This window comes from Lynx rufus, unplaced genomic scaffold (assembly GCF_022079265.1).
Source record: "Lynx rufus isolate CCGP_SWC_20201006 ecotype Redwood Valley unplaced genomic scaffold, mLynRuf1.p SCAF_7, whole genome shotgun sequence".
Taxonomy (NCBI): Eukaryota; Metazoa; Chordata; class Mammalia; order Carnivora; family Felidae; genus Lynx; species Lynx rufus.
Window position 1 is genome coordinate 36,000,662 of NW_025814889.1, and position 16,231 is coordinate 36,016,892.

Consider the following 16,231-nt stretch of genomic DNA (forward strand, 5'->3'; position numbering starts at 1 on the left):
GAACAATTTGTATCCACTATATTTTACTTCACAATGAAGTCTGAAAGAGGAGGTAATAAGGGACACAACATACCAATACTTCCATGTAGAACATTTTGTACCATTCAGGTTTCCAATGAAGGAAAAGCATGAATTTGATATCAGGAATCTCATTAACCATGCACCAACTTCAAAGGCATACCTCAGTGTGGAATGATAGACCACAGAATAGTTTCAGTATACAACTTTCCAGTCACTTTGAAATTGGCTACTTTCACCTTAGAGGAAGCCAACAAAAACCTGGGGACATATTTGGCAGCCTGTCCTCTACCACTGAATAATCTAATTATAGAACTAGAAAGTGATGCTCCTAGATTTCAACTATTACACGCTACTCACTGTGTCCCAACTAATACAAAGAGACACTGCACTACTGGCCCTCAGAATCTGAAGACTTAATATACTAATTTTTAACAACTTCAAAGGTCCATGGCAGATGGCAAATTAATGTGTAAAAGAGTCAACAATCTCCATGTCATGCATAGTTGTGAGAACTGAATAAGCTAACAGAGGCAAAGCACCAAGAATTAACTTAAATTATGCCCTGTGAGGTTGGCAATAGAATGAGATCACTAGTGAGAAAGCCCAGCTAAATACCACACACCAAGTAGCAATAGTCATATTTGAAGATTGTGTAGTTTCCGGTCACAACAAACACTAATGACAAACCAGTATTAAAAAGACACCTTAGCGGTACCTGGGTGACTCAGTCAGTTAAGCACCCGACTTGGGCTCAGGTCATGATTTCATGGTTCGGGAGTTTGAGTCCCGCGATGGGCTCTGTGCTGACAGCTCAGAGCCTGCAGCCTGCTTGATTCTGTCTCTCTCTCTCTCTCTCTCTCTCAAGAATAAACATTAAATTTTTTTTTTAATTTAAAAAACCACCTTAATGCCATTTCATTAAATTTGTGCATTTCGTTCTGCCATTTTTTTATTTGGAAGATGAGGTACCCATAGTATACAAAAGAATTAGCTAAGTATAAATGTAGTGTTTAAACTAAATGGCGGAAGCCCTAGCTTATAATCACATAATGAAATGCAAAAGTATGGAAATGATAACTAACCAATACCTACTCTTCCTCACTAAGCAATATAAAGAATCAAACCCAATACATGATTTCAAAATATGTGATGGGTTCAATTCTTTATACCAAGTGGAAATCATTCAATAGATTCTCAAAGGTCTCCAAAGATGAAGCTCTCCCAGAAGCATTTCTTCAAATATTTAATACTCCTTAAGGTCTAGAAATCCATAGTATTCAGGATGAATATCAAAAGACATCATCATTTTAGTCTTCCACAATGATAATATCCATTAGTTTGCTGCAAATCATTATTGTTAATTCAACTTTGACCAATCCAGGCTAAATAATTCTTATTCATTAAGCTTTTCCATAAAGGACTCATTTTTTAATTTCTGATCATTTCCTGGAGACTTTACTGGACTCTACCCAATTTTTTCATATCCTATCTAGCATAAGAAGGTCAAAATTAGATACAATATTATTAAAATGTTTACATAATACTCTTCACAATTATTACCATGTGATATGTGATGCAACACATATCCCTAAACATTATTTAGGCACCAAAGAACGTAATAAGAGCTGTCATAATACACTCAGCAAGTCCTACTAATTCAGTCTTCAAAACATAGTCCAAATCTACCCATTTCTATTACTTTCTGGTTTCAGCCAGAAAATAAAATCTCTCTCACCTGTCCTAATACACTAGCCTATAAAGGTCTCCTTGGTTCCATCTTTGTTACCCAACTATCCCCATTCCTTATGCTTTAGAATCCAGAATCCACTACTCACACAGCAGTCACAGTGATCTTTATCAAAAGGCACCCCCTTGTTTTGAGCCCTCCAATAACTTTCCTTTATAACTAGAAAACCTTTATCCTGGCTTACAAAACCTTGATTTTAGCCCTACCTTTGACCTCTTCTTGTACCACTGTCCCCCTTGCACACTACATTGCATCCACTGACCTGTCTGTTCCTCTAACACTCCAAAAGCTCAAAAGGCTTTATGTCACCAGGTTTCCCAAAGCCTGGAATGCTCATCCCTCTGATCATCCCCATTGCAGGCTCCTTCTACACATGCTGATCTCAATTTAAAAGTCACCTACTCAAAGAATCCTTCTGTCTACACAATCTAAATTGGCACCTCCTAACTCAACTTACTCCTTACCACATGACCTTTTAATCTCTTTCTTGTGAGATTTTTGTTTACTACTCCTCTTTTCCCATTAGAATGAAAGCCCCTGAGAGAACAGACATTGTCTTTATTCCTATATTCCTAGCACCTAAAACAGCAACTGGCACACACTAACTGTATTCAAAAAAAGTATCTGCCAAATAAATGTATAGGGAATTACTACTCAAACTTTGTAAGAAGTTCAGGGGCAGAAATTAATTTCCCTGACCTCCCCAGGCTCCTAACACTAACTCCTTTATTCTTATTAATGTTTTTATTATAGCACCTGTCACAATTTACTGCATTTATCCATTTACATGTTTGCCTTCCCCTCCTGGAAACTTCTTAGGGTCAGAAAACCTTTAGAATCCATTTTTGTTTCATAACACGGATGCAAAAAGTAGGAACTCAAAACCTTTGTTGGATGTGTAGGAGGAGGAGAAAGAGGAGGAGAAGAACAGGAGGAGAAAGAGGAGGAGTACTTACTACATGCAAAGAACATTTCCCATGAATTATCTCTTTAATCTTTACAACAATCCTGGGGGATAGGTACAATTATTTCCTCCATTTTGGAAATGACAAAACCCCCAGGAAACTTCTAAATAACTTGCCTGAGTTAACTATATTTACAAGTGGCAAACTAACCTACCTAATCAACCTACTCTGCCTAACACCCAAGTCAATGCTCTTATTCACAACCCTCTGTTTCCATGAAACATAAGCTCTACTAAATGCATACTACTTAAATGCCAAAATCAGGAGTTTGAACACTGATAATATGTTGTACTTTACAACAACGTTGAAAATATTAAGAAACAGTCAAAAAACAGGGAAGAACATAGAGCCTTGCTACATACCAGAACCAATGAAACGACTGATTAAAATTGGAATTCTTCCCCAGACACTCAAAACATTTCTGAGTAGAAAAATGTCAATAAAACAAAACTGGAATGGGGGGGGGGGGGAAGTGATTGATAAAATGGGAAAAGTTCCCAACATATGCTACTGATACAGCCCTTAAGAAAATGGTACAGCTGACAACTGAGAAGAAATACCTCAATTTTTAAGATAAGCATTCTCAAGCCTTCATGTTCATAAAACCTTAACTGCTATAAACACAAAGAAACATTTCAAATCAAACAGTTTATTTTTTAAAATTTACTTTGAATAGGGGAGCCTGGGTGGCTCAGTTGGTTAAGCATCTGACTTCAGCCCAGGTCATGATCTCACAGCTCGTGGGTTCGAGCCCTGCATCAGGCTCTATCTATGCTGACAGCTCAGGGAGCCTGTTTTAGATTCTGTGTCTCCCTCACTCTTTTCCCCTCCCCCACTCACACTGTCTCTCTCAAAAATAAAAACATTAAAAAAAATTTTTTTAATTATTTTGAATATATAAAGACAGGCAACACTTTGAATCATTTACACTACTTTTTTTTTTTTTTTTTTTGCCCTAGCATGAAGTAGGCCAACTTTTAAGTAAAATCACATGGAACCTGTTCTAACTGGCATATCCCACTTGACCAACTTTCTTGAGGGGAAAAAAAAAAACAAATCCCATCATCATGTGAATGACAGTTGGGGGAAAAGTCAGTGGAGCAGACCACACAACTGGTCTATTGTTATGCCTAATGCAAATCTTCCTATAAAGATTTCGAAAGTGATAAAAAGATGCCAACTGTTATTTGCTGCCCTGCTACTTTATAGGCCTTTCCACTAGTTATCAAGTCCACTTTGGCATAAAAAATCCTTCAGCAATGTTTGCAAAAATTCACAGAACTGTACCTCTAAAAAAAGGGTGAATCTTATAGAGTGTAAACTATACTCAATAAATTTGACTTTTTAAAAAGCTAAACCATAAACATGACCAAAAAAGTTTCTACTCCTCAGTAAAAAAAAAATCTGAATTTATTTTGTCAAATTCCCAAAATATAAAGTCAAGTTCTAAGCCTTTAAGAAACAGAATTGGAGGGAAGACACTGGATTTATGCTATATTATATACTGTACCATTACAATAAAGTAAGCTAGAGGGAAAAAAAAGGTTATTAAGAAAATCATAAGAGAAAATACATTTACAGTACTGCACTACAAAAAATTCACGTATTAAGTAGACCTGCACAGTTCAAACCCATGTAGTTCAAAGGTCAACTATATTCTGAAGTTTCAAGTATCAAGATGTCAATGGAACACCTGCTTATCTGGTTTCCAAAGTCTGTGGATATTAACCAGCAATGCAAAAGACAGAAATCTGTTTCCTCAAAGTGTATCCTTAAAATGCACACCAGTTCTATTACAAAAGTGGTTGAGAAAAATGACATGGGTGACATCTACAAATATGCTCTGTATCTATCTACTCCTCTAGGTTGTACTTCTGAATCAAGTAATCGCTCAATCATTTCCTCTTGCCCAGAAGTCACAAACTTGAACATGTGAAACAGCCTGAGTAAAGACAAAGGCTGTTACTGTGTTGAACCAAAACTGCTTAAAAGATTAACAATTCAAATTCTAAAACACACAGTTAAATGGTGCTGTAATAACTGATTATGCATATAAAAAAGAAGATTAAATCTGTAGTAACTGATTATGCATATAAAAAATTAAATTAGATCGCTGCCTCCTATTATATAAAAATACCTTTTTTTTTTCAGGCAAAATATTCAAAACATTTTTTCAAAAACTTTTAGAAAGAAATATGGAAGACTCTTAATGACCTTGGGGTATGGAATAGATTTCTTAAGACACAAAGGACACAAATAAGGAAAATGGTGATAGATTTAATAATCATTTATATTCAACAAAACCATATAAAAAGTTAACAAACCACATAGCTTGGAAGAAAATATTTGCAATTCATTTAGCAGACACAACTAAAATATTTAATAAGCTCCTATAATCAATTTAAAAAGACAAAGGAATAGGCAGGACAGGTAGCAGATAGTCAATTCAAGAAATGGAAACTTGAATAGTCACTCAACAATTGAAACATGTTCAATCTCATTAATTAATCAAGAAAAATAAAGATGATATGATACTTTTCTGTAAAAATATCATCTGATTTGTAAACACATAAAAAAATCTGGCAATGCCATGGATCCTGATGATTTAGAAACAGCAAATTCTCATATTCTCGTGCTAAAATAAAGTGGCACAATTTGGGAGGATAATTAGGCAATCTATGACATAGTTAAAAGTTCCCATAATCTCCATAATCTCCAACCCAATAACTTCATTTCTGGGTAATTTTCACTTCATTTCAAACTTAGTAACCACAGGGGCACCTGGGTGGCTCAGTCAGTTAAGTATCCGACTTCAGCTCAGGTCATGATTTCCCGATCTGTGAGTTTGAGGCCTGCATCAGGCTCTGTGCTGATAGCTCAGAGCCTGAAGCCTACTTTGGATTCTGTGTCTCCCTCTCTCTCTCTGTCCCTCCCAGCTAAGGCTCTGTCTCTCTCTCTCAAAAATAAATAAACATTAAAAAAAAAAAATTGTAATAAACTTAAAAAAAAACACTTAGTAATCACATAGATACACATACACAAAAAGAAACAAAATTTTCACAAAACATTTTATCCATACTGCTTGTAATACAACCTAATACTTTTCTATCCTATTTTAATTCCTGATTAAAACTGATTTCAGAACCCATTAATGGCTTCCAACATGCAGTTTAGAAAACCTGCCAAAGAGCTGAAATATGTGCACAAGGATTCCTAATCAGGAATGTTCAACGTAGCATTGTTTTTAAAAGAGGAAAAATTGGAAACAACCTAAATACCTATCAACATGATAAATTAAAAATGGATGTATTCATATAATAATGTAATTGTACCCCAGATAAAAGTGATGACTATAATTAGGCTGAACCACAGGAAACTGTCATTCTTGTAGGTCAAAAATGGTAATGTATGAACAGTTTCATATGAATCTAAAAGACATGTTTCATGGGGTGCTTGGGTGGCTCAGTTGGTTAAGCCTCCAACTTCAGCTTAGGTCATGATCTCACAGTTCATGAGTTCCAGCCCTACATGAGGCTCTCCACATCGGGCTCTACGCTGTCAGCACAAAAGCCCAATTTGGATCTTCAGTCTCCCTATCTCTCTGCCCCTCCCACACTGTCATGCAGGCTCGCTCTCTAAGATAAATTTAAAAAAATTAAAAATAGGGGCACCTGGGTGGCTCAGTCAGTTGAGCATCCGACTTCGGCTCAGGTCATGATCTCGCGGTTTGTGAGTTCGAGCCCCACATCAGGCTCTGTGCTGACAGCTCAGAGCCTGGAGCCTGCTTCGCATTCTGTGTCTCCTCCTCTCTTTGCCCCTCCCCTGGTCATGCTCTGTCTCTCTGTCTCTCAATAATAAATAAACGTTAAAAAACAATTTTTTTTTAATAAATAAATAAAGACATTTCATGAAAAACAAGTTACAGAATATGCAGAACGTTGTTTACATCAAGTTTGAAAATATGGAAAACGATATTATGATTTGTTTATAAACGTATTTCTATGCAGTTATTACATAAAAATTGGCATTAGGAATGATCAACACCAAATTCATGATAATCATTACTTCTGTAAAGAAACTGAAATGTAGGGGGCGCCTGGGTGGCGCAGTCGGTTAAGCGTCCGACTTCAGCCAGGTCACGATCTCGCGGTCCGTGAGTTCGAGCCCCGCATCAGGCTCTGGGCTGATGGCTCGGAGCCTGGAGCCTGTTTCCGATTCTGTGTCTCCCTCTCTCTCTGCCCCTCCCCCGTTCATGCTCTATCTCTCTCTGTCCCAAAAATAAATAAACATTGAAAAAAAAAAATTTTTTAAAAAGAAACTGAAATGTAATCCAAGAAGGTGCTTCAACTGTATGTGCAATTTTTTTCTTAAAAAAATGGAAATGAGAAAAATATTAAGATTTAATACAGCTGTAGAGTAGATACATGAATGTTAATTATATTGGTCTCTGTATTCTGAATGTTTGAAGTATTTTGAAGAAAAAAAAAAATCTGTTAGCCAAATAAAAAACACATGTGCAGCCCAAATTCAAACCAACCCCATAAAAAATTTCTTCCATTGGCTTGAAATGCTAATGCTTAGTCCTAGCCCTTTAACTAGGGCCTCTAGCAAAAACAAACAACAAACAAAAAATTAAAGAAACAGCTTTTTATGTTAATTCCCAATTTAAACAGTTCTTTAAAATCTGTCAAGAAAAGATTTACCCCTGGAAAATTGGTCTTATTCCTCCTTCCAGTTTAGTGCTATGTATTTTACCATATTTCCATTTTTACCTTTGCTGCCAAGAAAACCCAAATCCAAATTTTATTCTTAGTCATTGAATTATGCTTCCTCCTTTTCCTCCTTATATTTTATTACATTTCTGGATGAAATTGGATATAAATAAAGTCCAAGAAAATAAAAGTAACCCTCTTGTTCCAACATGCTAAACAGTTTTTACTACCACCACTTTCTTCCCTGACCCAAGGAATGTACAGATACAATTATGTATACATGCTCACTAAAGTAAGATTTCGGGGCACATAGGATTAAAGTGAATATGCTGCCAGTGAAAAATAATCAGCAATATACTAACAAAAAAATGCATACAAAAGGCCTAGCTGGCCAAAATTTAATAAGGTAATTAAGTTTGTCTCTTCGAGACCATATGCTTTATATGCTTTGTTTTCTAGTACATAACGTGGAAAACACAGAAGTCCAAAAAGAATATGCAATACTGTAAGTCAGCTATTAAAAAAATCTTATTTTTCTGTGCTCTTACATCAAAAAACTTCAATTGTCCTTTCCCACAGTTATTTTCCCCATGTCTGAAGACATTCTGGCGGTTTCCAGAATTTAGCTTCACTTTTCCTTCTGTCTGGACACTTAAAATGTCTGAGTAAGTCAAGCTATATAATCACTTAACCAGCATACATCCCTTCTAACGCATGGTATACTACGAAACAGAAAAATCAAAACCATGGGTCACGTGAAACAAATCCTCTATTTAATCCATTTAACTTCCAAAACTGAATACTAAATGTACTTATTAAATAGATTAGGTTAATTATTCCTAACAAACAGGTTCTAGGATATCAATCAGCCTTATTTCATTTTAGAATTAAAAGAGGAGATAAAGCTGCAATTTTTCAAGTTTGTATTTCACAAAGACTTTGAAAAGGTTATTTTTAACAGAATTGAAGCACTTCACTTAGCAAAAGAATACAATCCAATTTAGGTTTTAAAAAGACCATTTACTCCCTACTTGCTATACACCAGGACTGCTGTTTGATATAAAGAAAGCTACCCTCTCTTTACCCTCAAGAAATATATAATCTACTGGCCATCACTCAGATTTTTTCAAGAGGGGTGGCAAAATCACACTGCTTTCAAGGGCTAAGTAGGAAATCTTAATAGATGAACAGATCTAAGAAAGTACTAGGAAGAATAACTACAGAATGTAAGCACCACCTAAAATAATTCTAAATCAACTTCAATGCAAATCTCAGTAGAGATTTTCAAACTGCAACCAAATAAACCCAGCAAAGAACTGGCAAAGTTGGTGACGTTTATGGCACCAATTGGTCACTGCTACCCAGAACATCTAGACAACTTTCCTCAAGAGTTGAAAGATCTGCTCTCCTACAATTACACTATCTTGAACACAGATCTTCCAATAACATTTTGCAAATCTTTGATCTCTGGGAGAAGAATCTGATCAACCCATCAAGTTTGCTCTTTTTTCTTTTTGAGAGAGAGAAAGAGAGCAATTAAGAGAGAGAGCACACAAGAGTGAGCAGGGAAGAGGCAGAGGGTGGAGAGAGAGAATCTTAAATCTATATGCCTAGCACAGAGCCAATGTGGGGCTCAATGTCATGACCATAAGATAATGACCTGAGCTGAAATCAGGAATTGGACACTTAACTGCCACCCAGGCACCCCACTACTGTTCTTCTTTTAACTTCTACATTGCCATATAAGCTTCTAAGATTTTATACACTCATTTGTAACAGAATAGAACTGTGAAATACTGGGGCACCTGGGTGACTCAGTTAGTTAAGCACCCAACTCTTGATCTCAGGGTTGTGAGTTCATGCCCCTCACTGGACTCTGCACTGGCCATGAAGCCTCCTTAAAAACAATAAAAGAGGGGTTTTGGGTGGTTCAGTCGGTTAAGTATCAGGACTTGGCTCAGGTCATGATCTCACAGTTCATGGGTTCCAGCCCTACATCCAGCTGTGTGCTGACAGCACAAAGCCTGGAGCCTGCTTCGGATTCTGTGTCTCTCTCTGTCCCTCTCCCACTCATGCTTTGTCTCCCTGCCTCTCAAAAATAAATAAGTGTTAAAAAAAAAATTACAAAAAAAAAAAAGAAAAAAGTGTAAAATACAAGAATACTAGATGGCTCAGTCGGCTAAGAGTCCGACTTTGGCTCAGGTCATGATCTCATGGTTTGTGGGTTCGAGCCCCGCGTCGGACTCTGTGCTGACAACTCAGAGCCTGAAGCCTGCTTCAGACCCTGTGTCTCCCTCTCTCTCTGCCCCTCTCCTGCTCATGCTTTCTCTCTCAAAAATCAACAAACATTAAAAAATTTTTTTAAAAAAGAGCCCAACTTCAGCTCAGGTCATGATGTCACAGCTCGTGAGTTCCAGCCCTGCATGGGACTCTCTGCTGTCAGTGCAGAGCCCACTTCAGATCCTCTGTCTCCCTCTCTCTCTCTGCCCCTCCCCAAAGCTCTCTCTCTCTCAAAAATAAACAAACATTAAAACAAGAAGAAGAAAGTGAATATACTATTGCAGAATTCCATATGCACATTTTAAGAGACAGCAATGCAACTGTAGCCAAGATATCTTTGAAAGTGATGACTGAACTCCAGAAGAAACATCTGAAATGATGCCAAGACTGCCAGTGTTATCACAATTCATGCTTCTCTAAGGTCACCAAAGTATTAGTTGCTACCTTGACCTTCCTCCTAGGAAAAAAAGAACAAGAGAAACAGGACAGTGACTAAGAATCTTAGTGCAGTATGCCATAAGGAAAACAGGCTCCAAATACAAGGAAAGGTTGAAAAGGTTATGGAAGTGCTTAGAAACAAAAGAAGAGAAAAAAACAGAGGTGTTTAACTTCTCAGCTATCCATTTGAGTCCTGATTCCCCAAGGTTTTGCAGAAATACTATTGCTGCTAAGGAGCTCTAAAGAGATACTCTACAAACTTATCTCCAGATTGGTGGGAATTCATGAGCTTTTTCTAATTTCTATCCCTTTGTGCAAAGGTTTCTATAGCAGCACCAAAGAGAAGGAGCAAGATCCTTCTGTTTGTGCACAAACATCTCATAAGCTGGTAGTCCCAGAGATCAGTCATTGCTCATAATTGAGGCCACCCATTTTGTTGTGGACAAGAACTCTGAGGAAATCATGACAGTAGGAATCAATGAAGGAGATTCTAAGAAAAAGATAACCGCTCAATGACTCCATTTCCCCAAATCCTGGCCTAGTATAAAACACTCAAAGTAAAGAATCTGATGATGTCTGCTGCAACTTTGACTCAGTTCTTCTGAACAATGAATTTCTCAGATGCAGAAGAAATTCCAGGGTAAGACTAGATAAAATCAAGAGTACAAGGATATGGAGAATTAAATGCTAAAGCTTATATTCTAGGAACAGAAGTGTTGGAAATTGAGAAAGAGGAAGAGAACAAAAAAGATGCATGGGGAAGTAGCTGTCTCAGTGAGGCAGAGAATGCTAATGGTAAATAGGTTGACGTGTTATCACGCTTCCAACGAAGAACAGCAACAAAATCTCCAAGAAGCTGAACAGCTTCAAGGAGGAGCCAGAATGTCCAATCAAAAAATAAGCATTCCTTCAGAGAAAAGCAACTGGCACTATAACATAAACTTTTGAAAAAGAAAAAAACAGAATGAAGTAACTTTCAAGCAACTTTTCCATTCCAAGAAGACTGTTAAATATGTGTCATTAATCTGAAAATTAGTGAAACAATGATGTTCATTTGCATTAAAAAGTCCAGAAGCACTGCATTTTGAAAACCACAAAGCACACTATAGAACAATGACTGGTTGAATCCCTTTTTAAAAAACAACTCTGCAACACAAAGAGGAGCCCTATTATAATCAGATCTTAATTAATGACAATGTAACAATATTGGTTCATCAATTGTAACAAATATGCCACATTAATACATGTTATTAATAAGAGAAAACAGAGTAGGTGATATGGGAACTTTCTATACCATGCATAGAAATTTCTGTAAACCTAAAACTTCTCTAAAAAATGAAGTCTATTAATTTTTTTAAGACCTGCACATGTGGACAGATTTGGGAATAAACATTTGTATAAGCAGACAAAGAGGTGGCAATCTCTATATCAAACTATTAACAGTGGGTTTCTACGAAGAGTGAAACTGAAATAAAGTGTGTAACAAATTTCTACATCATGTACCCCTGGACTGTCTAAACTTTCTACCTTGAGCGGAAAGGCTCTGTAGCATATTGGGAGCCTGGGTCCTAAAACCAGACTGCATGGATTTAAATCCCAACTCCACTATTAACTAGCTGACAAACTTGGGCAGTTAATTTCTCTGTACCTCAGTTTCCTCATCTTCAAATACGGATACTAGTACATGTCTCTACAGAGCTGCTGCAGGTAAGTAAGTTGATACACGTAAAGTATTGGAAAAGTACCAGTACACCAGAAGTGCTCCCACCACCACCATCACCATCAAGCATCTTTCATTCTTGATTTTATTTTTATCTTAACTGGTAAACAAATTAGGAAAACTGGTTCATCCAGCCCCTTTCCAGTGAGCTCTTTGATGCAGAAGTACAAATGTATTCAATAGCGATGTAACAATAATCTGAGTTTGGGGGCACCTGGCAGGCTACATCGGTAGAGCATATGACTCTTTATCTCAGGGTCATGAGTTGAGCTCCAGGTTGGGCATGGAGCCTACTTAAAATAAAATAAACAAATACACAAATAAATATAAATAGACAATGAGGGTTTTTTTTAAACCAGATTACAAACCAACACTTAACAATATGAGCCCATTTATACAAAAACAACTAACAGATTCTATAAGAATAATCACAAAAACAAACCCTTCTGAGTGGTGTGATTCTAGACAATTTTTACTTTCTTCTTTATACTTTTCTGATTCATTTTAACTTTCTATACGGGGCGCCTGGGTGGCTCAGTCGGTTGAGCGTTAGACTTCAGCTCAGGTCATGATCTCGCGGTCCCTGAGTTCCAGCCTTGTGTCGGCTCTGTGCTGATAGCTCAGAGCCTGGAGCCTGGAGCCTGCTTCGGATTCTGTGTCTCCCACGCTCTCTGCCCCTCCCCCACTCACACTCTGTCTCTCTCACTCTCAAAAAAATGAATAAATGTTGAAAAAAATTAAAAAAAATTTTCTACATGACATATGCATGATTTTTAATAAAATAAACTAGGAGTCAGCAAGCTTTTTCTATTAAGGACCAGACAATACATATTTTAGGCTCTGCAGGCCTGTACGAGTCTCTGTCCCACTACTCACTCAGTTCTACCCTTACACTGCAAAAGCAACCACAAACAACATCAAAATGAATACATACAGCTATATCCCAATAAAAACTTAATTTACAAAAACAGCTAGCAAAAGTTGCCCCACAAGCCATAAAGTCTGTTCCCGGAGATAAAAAATAAAATTATTTTCATTTTGGAAAACCTGATGTGATTTATACCAAAGAAAGTGCATCAGCTAAATTGACACCATTTGTGGGGGAAAAAAAAAAAAATCCACCCATTTACTTATTCATAGTCTAGGAATAGAAAAAGACAAACTCTTAGGCTCTGGAAATCCTTTTCTCATCCCTAACATTCAGGTAAGAAGAGAAAATTTGCTACTAAATAGCCTATAAAGTGTAGATATAAACATATACTGGTGGGTATGTAGTTACAAATAGAAGCTAAAAGAAACGTCTTTCATATTTAAATCAATCTGAAATGTTTTCAAAGTTTGCAATAATTCACCAAGCAGCTGCCAACACATGTGCGGAAGTCCCAACTACTGATGAAATTATTTTAGTTACAGATCATCACAGTCAGCACTCTGACATATTTATGAGAAAGCATGAAAATATCTATGAACAACAGCAGTAGAAATGAAATTTCTATAAAATAAATACTATGGATGAAAATGTTCATTTCTATGAAATGAGAAAGTAGAAAAATCTATCAAATTCTAACAAAAAAAGTCAGAGGGTGGTAAAAGGAGACATAGAGGTGGCCTTTGGATAAGAGAACACTTCAAACTTCAGAAATAAGTTTAAGATCTCCCCTCCAAAATTAATTGCGTTGAAGGAAATTATTTTTAACATTTCACTGAAAAGTTCTGTGATCAAATTATTTTAAATGTTACAACAGATTTCTTCAAATTTTAAACAGTTTCTTGGGGATGGGGGCACTGTTTTTGGAAGAGATTTAATGGGGCTAACATAAGGCTGAGAAATCCAGCATCTAAAAATAAAAATATTAAAAGGCCAGTGTACTAAAAAAAATGCCAACAACCTGCACTGAAGTCATCATACCCAGTAAAATTCCAATCTGACATTTGAATCCTTCTACCAAAAGTCACAGTTGGGCCGTCTCATAAAGTCAAATTCCAGAGACAAACGTATGTGTATTTAATGTCAAAAACCAAAAAGAGGAAAAAAAAAAAAGTTACCTGACAGTTTCCAATCCAAACTCTCTCATGGACCCCTAGATGAACTGATTTAAACCCTGTTAGCATCAGTTTAAAAGAAGCAAGCAATGACAGACGAAAGGCCAAACCAGTTTTGGGAAAACAGGGCCCAAGGTACTAACTATTCCAAGTAGGTTGCCTGAAGCGCCACCAAAGAAAAGGTAAAGAAAATCTTCCTACCCCAGGGACTAGAAAAGTAGCACTAAGCAGATCCCATTCGAAGCCTGCCACCAAAGAAATTCCTAGAGCTAATAAGAGACAAAAATGAAGAAAGGGAGGGCAGATTCTCTCGGTGGGCAGTAAGGCAGGGCAACTGCACGCGAAGGGGAGAAGAGCTGAGACAGTGCCCCGGACGCTGTATCAGGAGGGGCGAGGCAGGTGGTGGGCGCCAGGCGCCACAGACAGCGGTTGAAAGGAGGGCGGCTCCAGGCCCCTCTCGGTCGGTCCCCCCGGTCACAGCACAGCACGCCGTGCAGGGCGACAGGTCAGGTAAGGAGGCCGAGTTGAAGGCTGGGACGGAGCGCGCGCTCCCCGGCCCGCGCCGGGGACACTCTCCCCCTCAGAGCCCTCACCTCCTTCTCGACCCCGGGCTCTCCCTCTTCTCCCCTGAAACGGCGCTCACACTCCAGAGACCCTCACCCAGAGCTTGTCGCCGCCTCGCCGCGCGTCTCGGACTCCTCTGGAACCAGAGCTGAGGGGAGGGGGAGGAGGGGGGAGCGGAGGAGGGAGGGGACCGAACCCGGGGTAGCCGCGCCGCTGCCGCCGCCGCGATACCGCGTCTCGGATCGTGCTCGCGCCGCCGCGACCGCCGCCGCCGCGTCTTCCCGCCCCCACGACTGCACGTCGCCGTGACGCGCATCGCACGAGGCGGTTCGAACCAATAATGTCAGAGCTAGTGCGCAGGCGCGCTGGCCAAAACCGGAAACTGCTCTTCTGACCGCTCTAGAACGTGGTGGCATCTTGGGAGTTGTGGTTCGGCCAGGAACTCAACGAAAACAGTACTGAGAAAGTGCTCCGCGGGCGCTCACACAAATCTCCTTCGTTTTCTTTCTCCCATAGAAAGCGGAAGCATTTAGATCGGAAGAGGCAGGGGCCCGCCCGGCTAGGGGACGCTTTTTCCGGTCTCTATGGATACGGGCTACACACCTTGGGCGGAAGCCAAAATTTTGGGATTTTTAGGGTGGCTCGTGTTTCTGCCAACGGCCAGTATATTGCTAAGCGTCGTCTGTGAGAGCTTCCGAAATAAATCCGAAAGTATTAGCCAAGTCTTCTGCAAGACAATAGCGTTTACCTTTTATTACCTTGTTAAGGTATTATGATTCATGCCTTCTAAAAAACAAATGTGAACCCACTCACTCTTAAAATACATGTAATTCGGACTAATTTGTAAAATGTTTTTAACGTAATAGCAGATCACTATAGCAGAAATGTAATAGCAGAAACTAATCTGGCATTAAATACTGTGTCTATTTCCCAGAATGAGTTTCTATTGAGCTCTAACTTCTAAGAAACCAAGAATGGTTTGGCTACATACTTATTCTATAAGAAAAGAAAGTAAAAGCTCCCCACCCCCCAGCCAAAAGTTCGCTTTTTCACTAACCGGAAGAATTAAAAAAAAAAAAAAAAAAGGTTTTCGCTTTTCCGAAATGGTAATTGTTTCTTTGTTTTTCGCCTTGGCTTTGGAAACGCTTCAGTGAGAACACTGTACTTTCGGATAGCCAGGTGAAATCGGTTGGCATAGAAAAATGTGTTTCTCACGTTCAGTTATAAGATGAATTTATCACACTCTGAAGAGGTAATTGCCTTAACTGTCAAAAGTCTTGTTATTGATATAGAGGAAATCCATAAGCTTTCAAGAACACTTATGCCCATACCTTGCTTGTCCTTCCCTGAACCACAGCAGAAGAAAACAAAGAATTCTGGAAAAACCTGCACAGATCTCATAACCAAAAGGCCTAGAGTCTAATGTATGAGGAACCCGCCCCTAAAAAAAATAGGGAACTCTTCAAGCCTGGAAATGTAAATTCTCAGAAGTGATTAAAGTCACTAAAATCACAAGGAGCATGAATAAAATGCTCTTAATACGATAAATTAGGCCACCCAGTTAAGGTTGCAAGAGATAAAATTAATGCAAATAAGATTATAGAAATTAAAAGAATAAATTCCCTTCAAGGAGTAGTTTACACTGAAAATGTAAATTTTTTAAATTTACATATTTTTTAATTTACATAATTTGTAAAAGATATAACAGTAATGACCTGTTTTTCCAGGTAAAGACATAAAG

The 16,231-nt window shown here is 38.3% G+C and overlaps 1 protein-coding gene and 1 pseudogene across 2 annotated transcripts in view; one reads left to right on the top strand and one right to left on the bottom strand.

Annotated features, from left to right (window-relative positions):
* ADIPOR2 (adiponectin receptor 2) overlaps positions 1-14,745 on the bottom strand; it is a 77,015-nt gene extending 62,270 nt beyond the window's left edge. Inside the window, exon 1 of one of the 2 annotated variants that reach the window (XM_047065359.1) lies at positions 14,587-14,745. The gene's annotated coding sequence lies outside the window, so the exon portion shown is untranslated. Of the gene's footprint in view, positions 1-14,519 lie in introns of both variants that reach the window. The other variant, XM_047065360.1, reaches the window with a different exon arrangement.
* Positions 9,967-11,064, top strand: LOC124501837 (protein SDA1 homolog; annotated as a pseudogene).
* Positions 14,746-16,231: the final 1,486 nt, after the last annotated feature.